The sequence below is a fragment of the Choloepus didactylus genome, chromosome 6, assembly GCF_015220235.1.
Source record: "Choloepus didactylus isolate mChoDid1 chromosome 6, mChoDid1.pri, whole genome shotgun sequence".
Lineage (NCBI taxonomy): Eukaryota > Metazoa > Chordata > Mammalia > Pilosa > Megalonychidae > Choloepus > Choloepus didactylus.
Window position 1 is genome coordinate 113,751,642 of NC_051312.1, and position 12,499 is coordinate 113,764,140.

At 37.6% G+C, this 12,499-nt stretch overlaps 1 long non-coding RNA gene across 1 annotated transcript in view; it reads left to right on the forward strand.

The window, feature by feature from the left end:
• The first annotated feature begins 6,321 nt into the window (after positions 1-6,321).
• Positions 6,322-12,499, forward strand: part of LOC119537787 — a 56,322-nt gene continuing 50,144 nt past the window's right edge. The window contains exon 1 of the long non-coding RNA XR_005217463.1: positions 6,322-6,414. This is a non-coding gene — a long non-coding RNA (uncharacterized LOC119537787). The remainder of the gene's footprint in view (positions 6,415-12,499) is intronic.

A 12,499-nucleotide genomic window follows, 5' to 3' on the forward strand; every position in this document is an offset into this window, starting at 1 on the left:
CAGTGTGGGCCTGATTTAGTTTACTGGGGCTCTATATAAGCTCAGACAGAAGGAGCTCATTTAGCTGGAGCTGAGACAGATGTTTTGAAGATGGCCATTGGAAGCTGATGCAGACATTTTGGAGAATGCCATTTTGAAATGCAACCTTGGAGCAAGCAGACACCAGCCGTGTTCTTTCCCAGCTAACAAAGACTTTCTGGATGCCAATGCTTTCTTCAGTGAAGGTACCCTTTGTTGATGGACACTTTATGGGCTTGAGACTTTTTAAAGTCTCTTTTAAAAGCCAATCCATTTCTGGTGTCTTGCATTCCAGCAGCATTAGCAAACCAGAACACTATCCTTTTTCAATATCCCTAAACCCTATATACACCTTTGTAGATAGTTCCTTTAGTAAACTTCTTAACTGTCCTAATTGAATGTGCAATGACTATTTTTCTGGGATTTTTACCAGTAATTAGGTTTCAGAAAAATAAATGATATTGGGTGGTATAGTTTAATGGTAGGGGATTCAAAACTAGGATTTTATTTCTAGAGAGCCCAAAAGAATAATGACCAGGAATAGCAACAAAGAACAAAGGGGATAGCTTTGCCCATTCCATACTCGCTAATATTAAAGGGATGGTAAGAGAAATATCCATATTTGAGAGGAATGGCCATTGAACAATGTCCTTAGGGAAGAGCAGGGACATAAAGGAAAGGTTTTCATTTTAGTGAGAACATAAGAAAAGACTGGAGAAGAGATTGATGATATAGGGAATTTGCTATTGAGTCCCAGAAGGCATGGAGGAATAATTTCAAGAGCAAATCAATCAGAAAAGTGGATATATATGGGGATTTGAGTATGAGGGATCACTAGACTATCTGGATTACTAATAGTTTACTGACATAAATCAGTGATAATGATTGTTATAATATTAATCTGAGTGTTTCAAACAGATGATGGCAGAGAATGAAAATTTTAAATGAGGGAAAAACATCAGTTTTTACCAAAAGCACAGAGGTCTCTGACAACTTGGAGACTCAGCTGTTGCAAGGGTGGAGGTAGGCAGACAGGTAATTTTACACAAAGCCTGAGACTCTGTTTTGACCCTTTCCATTGAAAGATCTGGAGTCTGGTAGAGGGATATTTTTACTTCCAGTTCCATGGTTCCCTCCTAACTGTTGATGAAGATGCCAAAACTGGAAAATCAGCTATATTTTGCAATTCTTCTGATGTAATAATTTCCATTATTTATATAATTTATAAAATTAGAAGCCAGCAAGATATAATTCAAGTTATAAAACTGGACATCATGAGGATTTTGGGTGAGGGTAATGCAGGAGTGAATGATGGAAACCAACTTTCCTTTGCAAGATAATCCCTGGAAGAGTTACAGACTTTTTAATAAAGATACACACTCATCAGCAAAAAGACAAAGGGCTGCTTTTGTAGAGACTATATCAGAAATTATATTTTATTAAGAATAAAGTGTTGGACTAAATAAAATAATTATTGAGGAAATCTCCAAATTTCCACCAGATAAAATTAATATCTATATTGATTTCATTTTATAACCAATATTTTGTACTAATTGTCATCTTATTTATAAGATGACCACCATGGCACTTTACTTCAGGGTTTTTGTTTTTTTTTTTTAACTTTTGAGGGGTTATGGAATCCTTTGAAAAGTGATGAACAATCAAGAACCTTATAACAGAAAAATGTACATATGGGGTGAGGGAAATAGACAATTAAGGGTGATGCTTAGTATTTTGGTTTGAGCAAATGAGTAAATTGAGGGACCATAAAATGATATTGTAAGAAACGGGTGGGGATAAAGAAGTTTGTTTCACATGGATTAAATGTGAAATGCCTTTTGTGCCGGTTTGGATGTATTGTGTCCCCCAAGCGCCATTATCTTTGATGTAGTCTTGTGTGGGCAGGCATTGTCAGTGTTGATTAGATTGTAATTCTTTGAGTGTTTCTGTGGAGATGTGCCCCACCCAGCTGTGGGTGATGACTCTGGTTGGATAATTTTCATGGAGGTGTTGCTCCGCCCATTCGGGATGGGTCTAAGTTGATCAGTGGAGCCATATAAATGAGCTGACAAACAGAAGGAACTCTGTGCAGCTGTGAATGATATTTTGAAGTGCAGCTGAGAGGGACACTTTGAAGAATGCAGAGAAGCTGAGAGAGTAGCTGCAGATGAGAGACAGCTTGAAGACGGCCGTTGAATGCAGACTCCTGCTCCAGAGAAGCTAAGAGAGGACAAATGCCCCAAGAGCAACTGAGAGTGACATTTTGATGAGGAGCCGTGGCCTAGAGAGGAACGTCCTGGGAGAAAGCCATTTTCAAACCAGAACTTGGAGCAGAAGTCAGCCACATGTCTTCCCAGCTAACAGAGATTTTACAGACACCATTGGCCATCCTTCAGTGAAGGTACCTGATTGTTCATGTGTTACCTTGGACACTTTATGGCCTTAAGACTGTAACTGAATAACCAAGTAAACCCCCTTTTATAAAAGCCAATCCATCTCTGGTGTTTTGCATTCTGGCAGCATTAGCAAACTAGGACACCCTTTAACAGTCAAGTCCAGACACCATGCTGGCATTTTGATGGTGTATTGGAGCTCAGACGAGGAACAATGTATAGCCATAGTCATTTATATTTTACTTTAAGCCATAGGGGGGAAGGGGAAGGGATGCTTCTTGACATTTGGTAAAATAGAGTAGGAAACTCAAGATTAAATCTTAGTTACCTTCAAAATTTTGAATTTGGAAAGAAAAGAATTAAAAAGGAAGCTGAGGAACAGCCATAGAGGTAGGAAAAAATGGGAATATGGAGAGAGCAATATGGTGTTTGTGTGTTTGGAAAGGGAACAAAGCAGAGGGCAAAAAGCAGAATTATCACATCACACTCACTTTACCTAATATTATTGTTTCAAAAATGTATGTTAGTATGATTTGTTGTTGTTGTCATCTCAATGCTGTCAATTTTCCTGTTTTAGTTTCCTAGGCTGCTTAAAGTAGTACCATGAAATGGTGTTCCAACCCAGCTCAGCCTCAAGACTGAAGAATATACCAGGAACAGAGTTAGACAGGAGTTTAATGAGACTTACAGACAAGAGAGCTGGTTCCATGGTGGCAGCTGGCCGGGAAAAGATGGAAGTTAGCACTCTATAAGAGTAGGGGGTGCCAGGGAGTGGTTTATAAGGGTTAGAACAAAGATATCCCATAGGGTATGAAAAAGAGTTTCTGCAGGGTCTTGTGACACAGGAGTGTGTAGATTTGTTATCAACAGTGTTCAGAGTAGGGGAGTTTCAGTGCTTTGTTTACAATATGATTCATAATTCTTTCCCTCCTGGGAGGTCTGATGACTTACAACGTCTGTTCTGGTCAAGTAGGTGGCTACGTGAAATAATTCACTTTCACTATGGAGAGGAGGGGTCCTGAACCTTGGGTCCCCACATATGAGTTTGGCTTGAACTATGGGAATTTATTCACTTTTGACTAGAGTCTAGGAAAATGTCTAAATTAAGGCGTCATTAAGGTGATGCTTTCTTCCTAAACTGGCTGCTGGTGATCCGTGGCTGCTTTGCTACATGGCAAAATACATGGCGATGTCTCTGGTCTCTTTCTCTTTCAGATTTCGTTGCTTTCAGCTTCTTGCTTCATGGTGATCAAGTCTGCTGATGTCAAAAATGTGAGGTTGGTTTAAAATTTGAAAACCTATCATTAAATTGGCTGCATTATATAGTCATTTCATTTAACACATGTGAATCATTTGTAATATTAAAAATCTCCTTATGATTCCAAAAAGGTATCAAATTAGGGATAGGAAGAAATCCCTATAATCTGATAGATAATCTAAAATAATTTAGAGGAAACATTTAATTTAATGGTGAAATATTAAATGTTTCCCCCAAAATGTGGATTGACACAAAAGTGCCCTTTCTAATTGCCTGTATTCATTTTGTATTGGAGGACCTCGACAGTGCATTAAGGAAAGGCAATAAGTGATAAAAGGTATAAAGATTGTAACAGAAAACATAAAACTACTCCCATTCACAGACATAATATCCAAAGGAATCTATAAATAAATTTGTAGTAAATTTTGAATGTTTTCTGGATACAATATAAAGGTGACACAAATAAATTGCCTATCTACATAGCAGTGTATTAGTTAAGGTTCTCTAGGAAAACAGAATCAACAAGAGATATCTATAAATATAAGATTTATTAAAGTGTCTCATGCAACTGTGGGTATGCACGAACCCAAATTCCGTAGGGCAGACAGCAGACTGGCAACTCCAATGAAGGTGTTCAATGAACTCCTCAGGCAACAAACTGGCAACTTCAATGAACTCTTCAAGAAATGCTTTGTTGGTCAGCCAAAGAAGGAGTGAAGGTCCTCTGTCTCATTAAAAGTCTTCAACTGATTGGATTAAATCCAGCTGATTGCATTCTTTCATTGTGGAAGACACACCCTTTGTTGATATAATCGGTCAAAGCTGCAGCCAATTGACTGATGATTTAACAAACCAGCCTTCTGGTTTAATAACCAGCCACAAATGTCCTTGCAGTAACGGTTAGGCCAGTGCTTGCTTGACCAGACACCTGGGTTCCATCACCTGGCCAAGCTGACACATGAACCTAACCATCACAAGCAGCAATATACAATCAATCAGAAAATGAAATTTCAAAATTATACCATTTATAGTGCCATTGTAACACATCAAATACCAAGAGGTGAATCTAATGAAATATGTGTAAGAACACTATACAGACCACCCTAAAATATTTTGAAAGAAATAAACTCTAAGTAAATGATATGCTATGTCCTATAATTGGATGACTAAATTTTATAAAAATAACAGTCCTCCAAAATACACTGATGCTACCTGATCAAACCTCAGCGGGTTTGTTTTTGAGAAAACTGATAACCTGATTCTAAAATTTATATGGAAATTTAAGAAGTCAAAAATGATTAAGGTAATATTGCAAAAAAATGAAGAAATTTATATGACTTACAATATCAAATTCCAAGGTATATTGCCATGATCTTTTAATTCAGACAGTGTGATATTAGTGCAATAAAATGAACAGAACAGAATATTGAGTTTACAAACACATCTACACATTTATTATGCAATAAAGAAATATGGTTTATGCTAGCCATGGCCGTACATTACATTGAAGAACATGGAGTCTTTTCAAGAAGTGGAGCTCAATTAATTGGATATCCTTGTGGAAATGTAAAATCACTAACACTTAACCCATACTAAGCACAGAATACACACACAAACCAATCCCTGAATTTGAAAGGCAAAACAGAAAATTTTCTAAAGGATAAGAGGCCATCTTCATGATCTTGAGATAGGCAAAGTGCTTTTTAAGCAGGACATGCCACAAAAATTTTCCAGAAAGAATAAAAACCCACAATTTTACTATTAAATTTTAAGGACTTATGTCTTAGTGCTGATCTATGAGTCAAAATAACTTGTAAAATTACACTATGTAATTACATTTATTATTTTAATAGTCAAGTTTGTGTATTAAATCATTAAGTTATGCTTACACTGTACAAATCTCTTTCTACTGATAAAAAATGGAGTTAAGATAATTGTTCAAGACGAATTATATGTTACCATTGCCTAGTCTAGGCACAGAGAAGTACATTTCCTTTTCTTTTTTTAATGATCTATTGAATATCTTAGAAAGAGGGCAAACATTTTGGGCAAGACAATAAACTACAAGATTTAAGTATGGTATTTGTCCATAAACTGAGCCAGTCATGCTGATCAATAAAGAACAATGATGAATAAGTCCTTTTTCTTCCAGTATGTCAGTATATGCTTCCATAGTACAAGCAATCAGACCACCCAGTAAGAGCATTTTTATTAATAGTTCCTGCTTACATAAGGGTGCTTCATTTATCAACTTCATTGACTGCGACAAAGTGCTTATGCCACTGGCAAAGGCTTGCTCAGCCAAAGGGCAAAGAAATAGCAACTGCAGGAAAGTCAAAGTATGGGGTCTGCTTGAATCAGCCCCTAATTGTTTAGCTGAAGAAACAGAGTTGTGGGATTAAAAGCCCTAAAATTTTATATATTTTTTGGCCTAAATTGGTATTTCTAAAGATGACAGTAATTGTAATCATGTGATCATGTGTGTGAGTGTGTGTATGTGGGGTAAGATCAAGTGTTATCTAGATTTGCTGCATCATATTGCATTAATTCAATGGAATTATTTGAATATCCTTAGAATTTTGTCCCCTGTTTATTTTATAATCAGGTCAGAGTGGAAACTTTGTTTCATGTGGCTTAAGAATTCCCTACGACATCTGATATCAGCTCACGTATTATTTGGTCATGAAGAATTGGATTTGATTAAGTCAGCTGTGTTGAGAATGTTGCATTCATAGGCATCACACGGTAAATGAAGTTAAGACTCTCTTATTTGTTTTTGTTTTTTGTTTTTTTTTTTGACATTTGGAAACAGTTTTCATTGTTCAATACGTTTAAACTTCCGTCAGTCACTGTTCACATTTTCACCATATCCCAATTAGTAGGTGTAGCATAATGAAAAACTTGTCAGGTCTTTGTCCCTAAATCCTGGGATCCCTCTGAATCTTTGCAATTTCCCAGATAGGAGTCTTTTGTTTTTCATACTGAGCCCAGGAGCACACCTCATAGCTCCTATGCTAATGAGATGACAGGGAGGGGCCAGCTACAACTGCAGTTTTAGGATGGGGTGATGTGTTCTGACTCCATACGGAGAGAACAGGAAAGCTTGCATTTGTGACCCTCCCAGACTTTACTCTATGTGTCTCTTCTTTTGGTGGTGTTCTGGTTTGCTAATGGTGCCATTATGCAAAATATCAGAAATGGATTGGCTTTTATAAAGGGGATTTATTAGGTTACAAATAACCTAAGTTCAAAGGCCGTAAAAGTGTCCAAACAAAGGCATCAACAAGAGGATACCTTCACTGAAGCCAGGCCAATGGCACCTGGAACACCTCTGTCAGCTGGGAAGGCATGTGGCTGGCGTCTGCTGCTCCTTTGCTCCGGGGTTGCATTTCAAAATGGCTTTTTCCAAAATGCCTCTGGGCTTCTGCCTCTCTTAGCTTCTCTCTCTCAGCTCCTGTGCATCTTTGCTTGTTCTCCAGGTGTTTCTCTCTAAGTGTCTGGGGGTCCTCTCTTTGCTTCTCTGGGGCAAACTCTGGACTTCATTTCTTAGCTTAGCATCACCAACTGTCTTTCTGTCTGCATATCCAGGTGGCTCTGGATCTCTCTCAAGTACTCCAGTGAACTAATCAAGACCCACCCTGAATGGATGGGGCCACACCTTCATGGAAATAATCTAATCAAAAGGTCTCACCCACAGTTGAGTGAGTCACATCTCCAAGGAAACACTCAATCCAAGGTTCCACCCTAATCAAAAGAGTCATAAGTCTGCACCGACAAGATTGCATTAAAGAACATGGCTTTTCTAGGGGATGTCATATATCCAAACTGGCAAAAGTGTCCCCTCATTTGTATTCTTTTACTATAATAAACTATAATAGCAAGTATAGAGCTTTCAGTGAATTCTGTGAGTCATTCTAGAAATTATCAAACCTAAAGAAGTTGTGGGAACCCTTAAATTTGTAGCCTAAATTTTGATCTAATTTAATCTAAATTTTGACTAAAAGCCTAGTCTCATTTTAGTTCTTTTTAATATTTACAATGACTTGCTTTGGGTTATTTTCAAATGCATGTATAAACATAGGAATAGAATTATGTCTCTTTTAAAGTGTGTTTTTTATATATATATGTGTGTTTGCAGTTTTCAAATATGGAGAGATATAGGAAGTGTTCTTTGTTACTTAACTTTTAAAAATAATTATTGTCTAAAATACATATACACAAGTTTTATTGATTAAAAAAATAAAATTCTTAAGGATATGACAGTTGTTCATTGTTCCCATTCTTTCAGTCAAACCCAAGTTAACTCTGATATCCAAATCATAATTCCTTCTCAGAGGTTAGGCCTGGGTCAAAAAATTCAAATATGACCTTGTAATTCTCAAGAGTTAGATCAAATGTTAAGCTCCTGCCTTTTTCTGCTGAGATAGGGTTAGAATTAGGGTGGTGGCTTGGCTGAGCAAAGGGCGTATTCCCAGAAGTGGTCAGGCTCCCTTGAGAAAGATCTCTCTGAGAAGAACAGCAATAAACAGAACCTGGGGGCCAAAAGGCCACGCAGAATTTTAGAAGCTTGCTATTCAAAGTATGGTACATGAATCACCACTACCTGCATCATCTGGAAGTTTATTAGAAATAGTTTTCTAGGGTCCTGAGGTTTAAATGATGCCCAGAAAATGGGACATGGCTTTGGTCCTTAGTTCCTGATGTTTTCCATCATCCACCATTAGTTCTTCTGTTAAATGATGCTCCTGTCAAATATTGGTTCTCTATACTCAATATAGCACTACTACTATAGCAAGCCTCAGAGATGTTCGATAAGCTTTCCTTGTCATTGAGCAGGTTTAGAACAAAGACCTTTGCACTTACTCTCAAGGAGAGGTGAAAGGATTTAGGACTTGGAGGCAAGCAACAGTAAATTTTGAGATTTGTTTTTATACACATAGAAATATCCCAAACACCCTCCTTTTCTGACTGTGGTAGAAGCTATATCCTTCCAGCCTCCCATCTTCTTCTATCCCCATGAAAAGTACAGTTTTGTCCCTTTAAGTGAGCTTAGACTTCTAAACAAGAGGCCTGAATGGAGAATGGCTTCTGGTTTTCTGGCAGCTTTTGTTTCAGAAATATAAGATATACAATATACAAACACTGATATCTCCCTGGGTTTAGAGTGCCCAGAACTCAGAATATAGAGGGTTGGCCATCTACTAGCTCCCAGAACAAGGCAAGCTAAGGACTAACAGTGATGATGGAAAAACCATGACCTGACATAATAAATTATACTGGAACCCTATCAGTACTAATAGTTAAGACTTTTATATCTCTCACTGTGTACCAGGTGTGTTTTGAGTGTTTTATTATTACACCCATTTTCAGAGAAGGAAACAGGCACAGAAAGGTTAGGTAATATTTGCTCCAGCTTATTTTTAGCTACTAGTGGGGGATCCAGGATTAGAGCTCAGTCTGATTCCGGTGTCTGGCCTTTTATCCACCATATTATGCTGCCTCCTAACCCCTGAATACTTACATACTTACTTGTGCTGAGCAGTATGCCAGGAGCTTTTTGTAAACTGATGCATTTAATCATCTTGTCACATTAGTGAACCAAGTAATAGTATCTCAATTTTAATGTCTGGGAAACTGAGGCTTTAAAGTATTATTTTTTTCAATAGTAAAAGAGACATGATTTAACATTGAGGTAGCACAACCCTCTAGGATTCAGAAAAGCTTACTTTGTTTCTTCCTTTTCTCAAACAAACTTTCTACATTGCCATTTCCACATTTTGAAAATTATGTTTTTCTCCACTTGGATTAACCTCCCTCAATCTCTACCTTTCCACATTTTACCCATTATTCAAGTCCCTCCTCAAATGCTCCTACACCCTTTTCAAATTCCTAATTATGTGATCTCCCTTTCTTTTGAATGCACATAGACTTCTGTGCCAACACATTTTCTCATATATCATGTTATAGCAGTATTTTATGTATGTGCCTTAGAATATGAGTAAGAGAGACTAGGTACAGTATTCTCTACTCGACCTGAACCACCTACCCCTATCACCTAGCATGATCCACCTCTACATGGCAAGCACTCCATACATAGTTTTTGAATGGATAAGAAAATGAGGGGGGAAAATGAGATTATTGTAAAGGTCCAACTAGTACTGTTCTCACTTCTCTCTCTCTTTCTCCCCATCTCTCTCCCCCTTCCTCCCTCCCTCTCTGTCTAATGGTAATTTTAATATGTGGGGAATTCAACAATTAGTTTAAAGCTTGCAAAACCTTTTGAATAAAATTATCTTCTACAGAAATTGAAGATTATATCACTAATACTAACTTTATTTTTACTATTAAAATACAGATATGCATGGATGCATAATGTTAATGGAGCTGAATTTTTCACTATTGAGAATATTTGATCTGCTGTGGGATATAATTATGTCTCAGGATAGAGGACTTTCACATTAGTGTCAAATAAGACAAGAAATTAATTTTTTTTTTTTGGGTATTTTTTTTTTTTAATCTTCATTTTATTGAGATATATTCACATACCATGCAGTCATACAAAACAAATCGTACATTCGATTGTTCACAGTACCATTACACAGTTGTACATTCATCACCTAAATCAATCCCTGACACCTTCATTAGCACACACACAAAAATAACAAGAATAATAATTAAAGTGAAAAAGAGCAATTGAAGTAAAAAAGAACACTGGGTACCTTTGTCTGTTTGTTTGTTTGTTTCCTTCCCCTATTTTTCTACTCATCCATCCATAAACTAGACAAAGTGGAGTGTGGTCCTTATGGCTTTCCCAATCCCATTGTCACCCCTCATAAGCTACATTTTTATACAATTGTCTTTGAGATTCATGGGTTCTGGGTTGTAGTTTGATAGTTTCAGGTATCCACCACCAGCTACCCCAATTCTTTAGAACCTAAAAAGGGTTGTCTAAAGTGTGCATAAGAGTGCCCACCAGAGTGACCTCTCGGCTCCTTTTGGAATCTCTCTGCCACTGAAGCTTATTTCATTTCCTTTCACATCCCCCTTTTGGTCAAAAAGATGTTCTCCGTCCCACGATGCCAGGTCTACATTCCTCCCCGGGAGTCATATTCCACGTTGCCAGGGAGATTCACTCCCCTGGGTGTCTGATCCCACGTAGGGGGGAGGGCAGTGATTTCACCTTTCAAATTGGCTTAGCTAGAGAGAGAGGGCCACATCTGAGCAACAAAGAGGCATTCTGGAGGAGGCTCTTAGGCACAATTATAGGGAGGCCTAGCTTCTCCTTTGCAGCAACCGTCTTCCCAAGGGTAAAACCTATGGTAGAGGGCTCAACCCATCAAACCACCAGTCCTCTATGTCTGTGGTCATGTTAGCAACCATGGAGGTGGGGTAGGCCAATACCCCTGGCATTCTCCACAGACTCCTCAAGCGGGCACTACATATTTTTTTCCTTGTTTTTCTTTTTTTTTTTTTAACTTTCCTTTCTTTTTTAAATCAACTGTATGAAAAAAATTAAAAAAAACAAACATACAATAAAAGAACATTTCAAAGAGACCATAACAAGGGAGTAAGAAAAAGACAACTAACCTAAGATAACTGCTTTACTTCCAACCTGTTCCTACTTTACCCCAAGAAAGTTACCTAATATAGCAACATTTCTATGAACTTGTTCCTACTATATCCATCAGAAGTTAACAGACCATAGTCATTCCTGGGCATCCCCAGAACGTTAAATAGCTTATTTGTTCTTCTTGGATTATTGTTCCCCCTTCCTTAATTGCTCTCTATTGCTAGTTCCCCTACATTCTACATTATAAACCATTTGTTTTACATCTTTCAAAGTTCACATTAGTGGTAGCATATAATATTTCTCTTTTGTGCCTGGCTTATTTCGCTCAGCATTATGTCTTCAAGGTTCATCCATGTTGTCATATGTTTCACGAGATCGTTCCTTTTTACTGCCGCGTAGTATTCCATCGTGTGTATATACCACATTTTATTTATCCACTCATCTGTTGAAGGACATTTGGGTTGTTTCCATCTCTTGGCAATTGTGAATAATGCTGCTATGAACATTGGCGTGCAGATATCTGTTCGTGTCACTGCTTTCCGATCTTCCGGGTATATACCGAGAAGTGCAATCGCTGGATCGAACAGTAACTCTATATCTAGTTTTCTAAGGAACTGCTAGACTGACTTCCAGAGTGGCTGAACCATTATACAGTCCCACCAACAATGAATAAGAGTTCCAATTTCTCCACATCCCCTCCAGCATTTGTAGTTTCCTGTTTGTTTAATGGCAGCCATTCTAACCGGTGTTAGATGGTATCTCATTGTGGTCTTAATTTGCATCTCTCTAATAGCTAGTGAAGCTGAACATTTTTTCATGTGTTTCTTGGCCATTTGTATTTCCTCTTCAGAGAACTGTCTTTTCATATGTTTTGCCCATTTTATAATTGGGCTGTCTGTACTATTATCATTGAGTTGTAGGATTTCTTTATATATGCAAGATATCAGTCTTTTGTCAGATACATGGTTTCCAAAAATTTTTTCCCATTGAGTTGGCTGCCTCTTTGCCTTTTTGAGAAATTCCTTTGAGGTGCAGAAACTTCTAAGCTTGAGGAGTTCCCATTTATCTATTTTTTCTTTTGTTGCTTGTGCTTTGGGTGTAAAGTCTAGGAAGTGGCCACCTAATACAAGGTCTTGAAGATGTTTTCCTACATTATCTTCTAGGAGTTTTATGGTACTTTCTTTTATAACGAGATCTTTCATCTATTTTGAGTTAATTTTTGTGTAGGGTGTGAGGTAGGGGTCCTCTTTCATTCTTTTG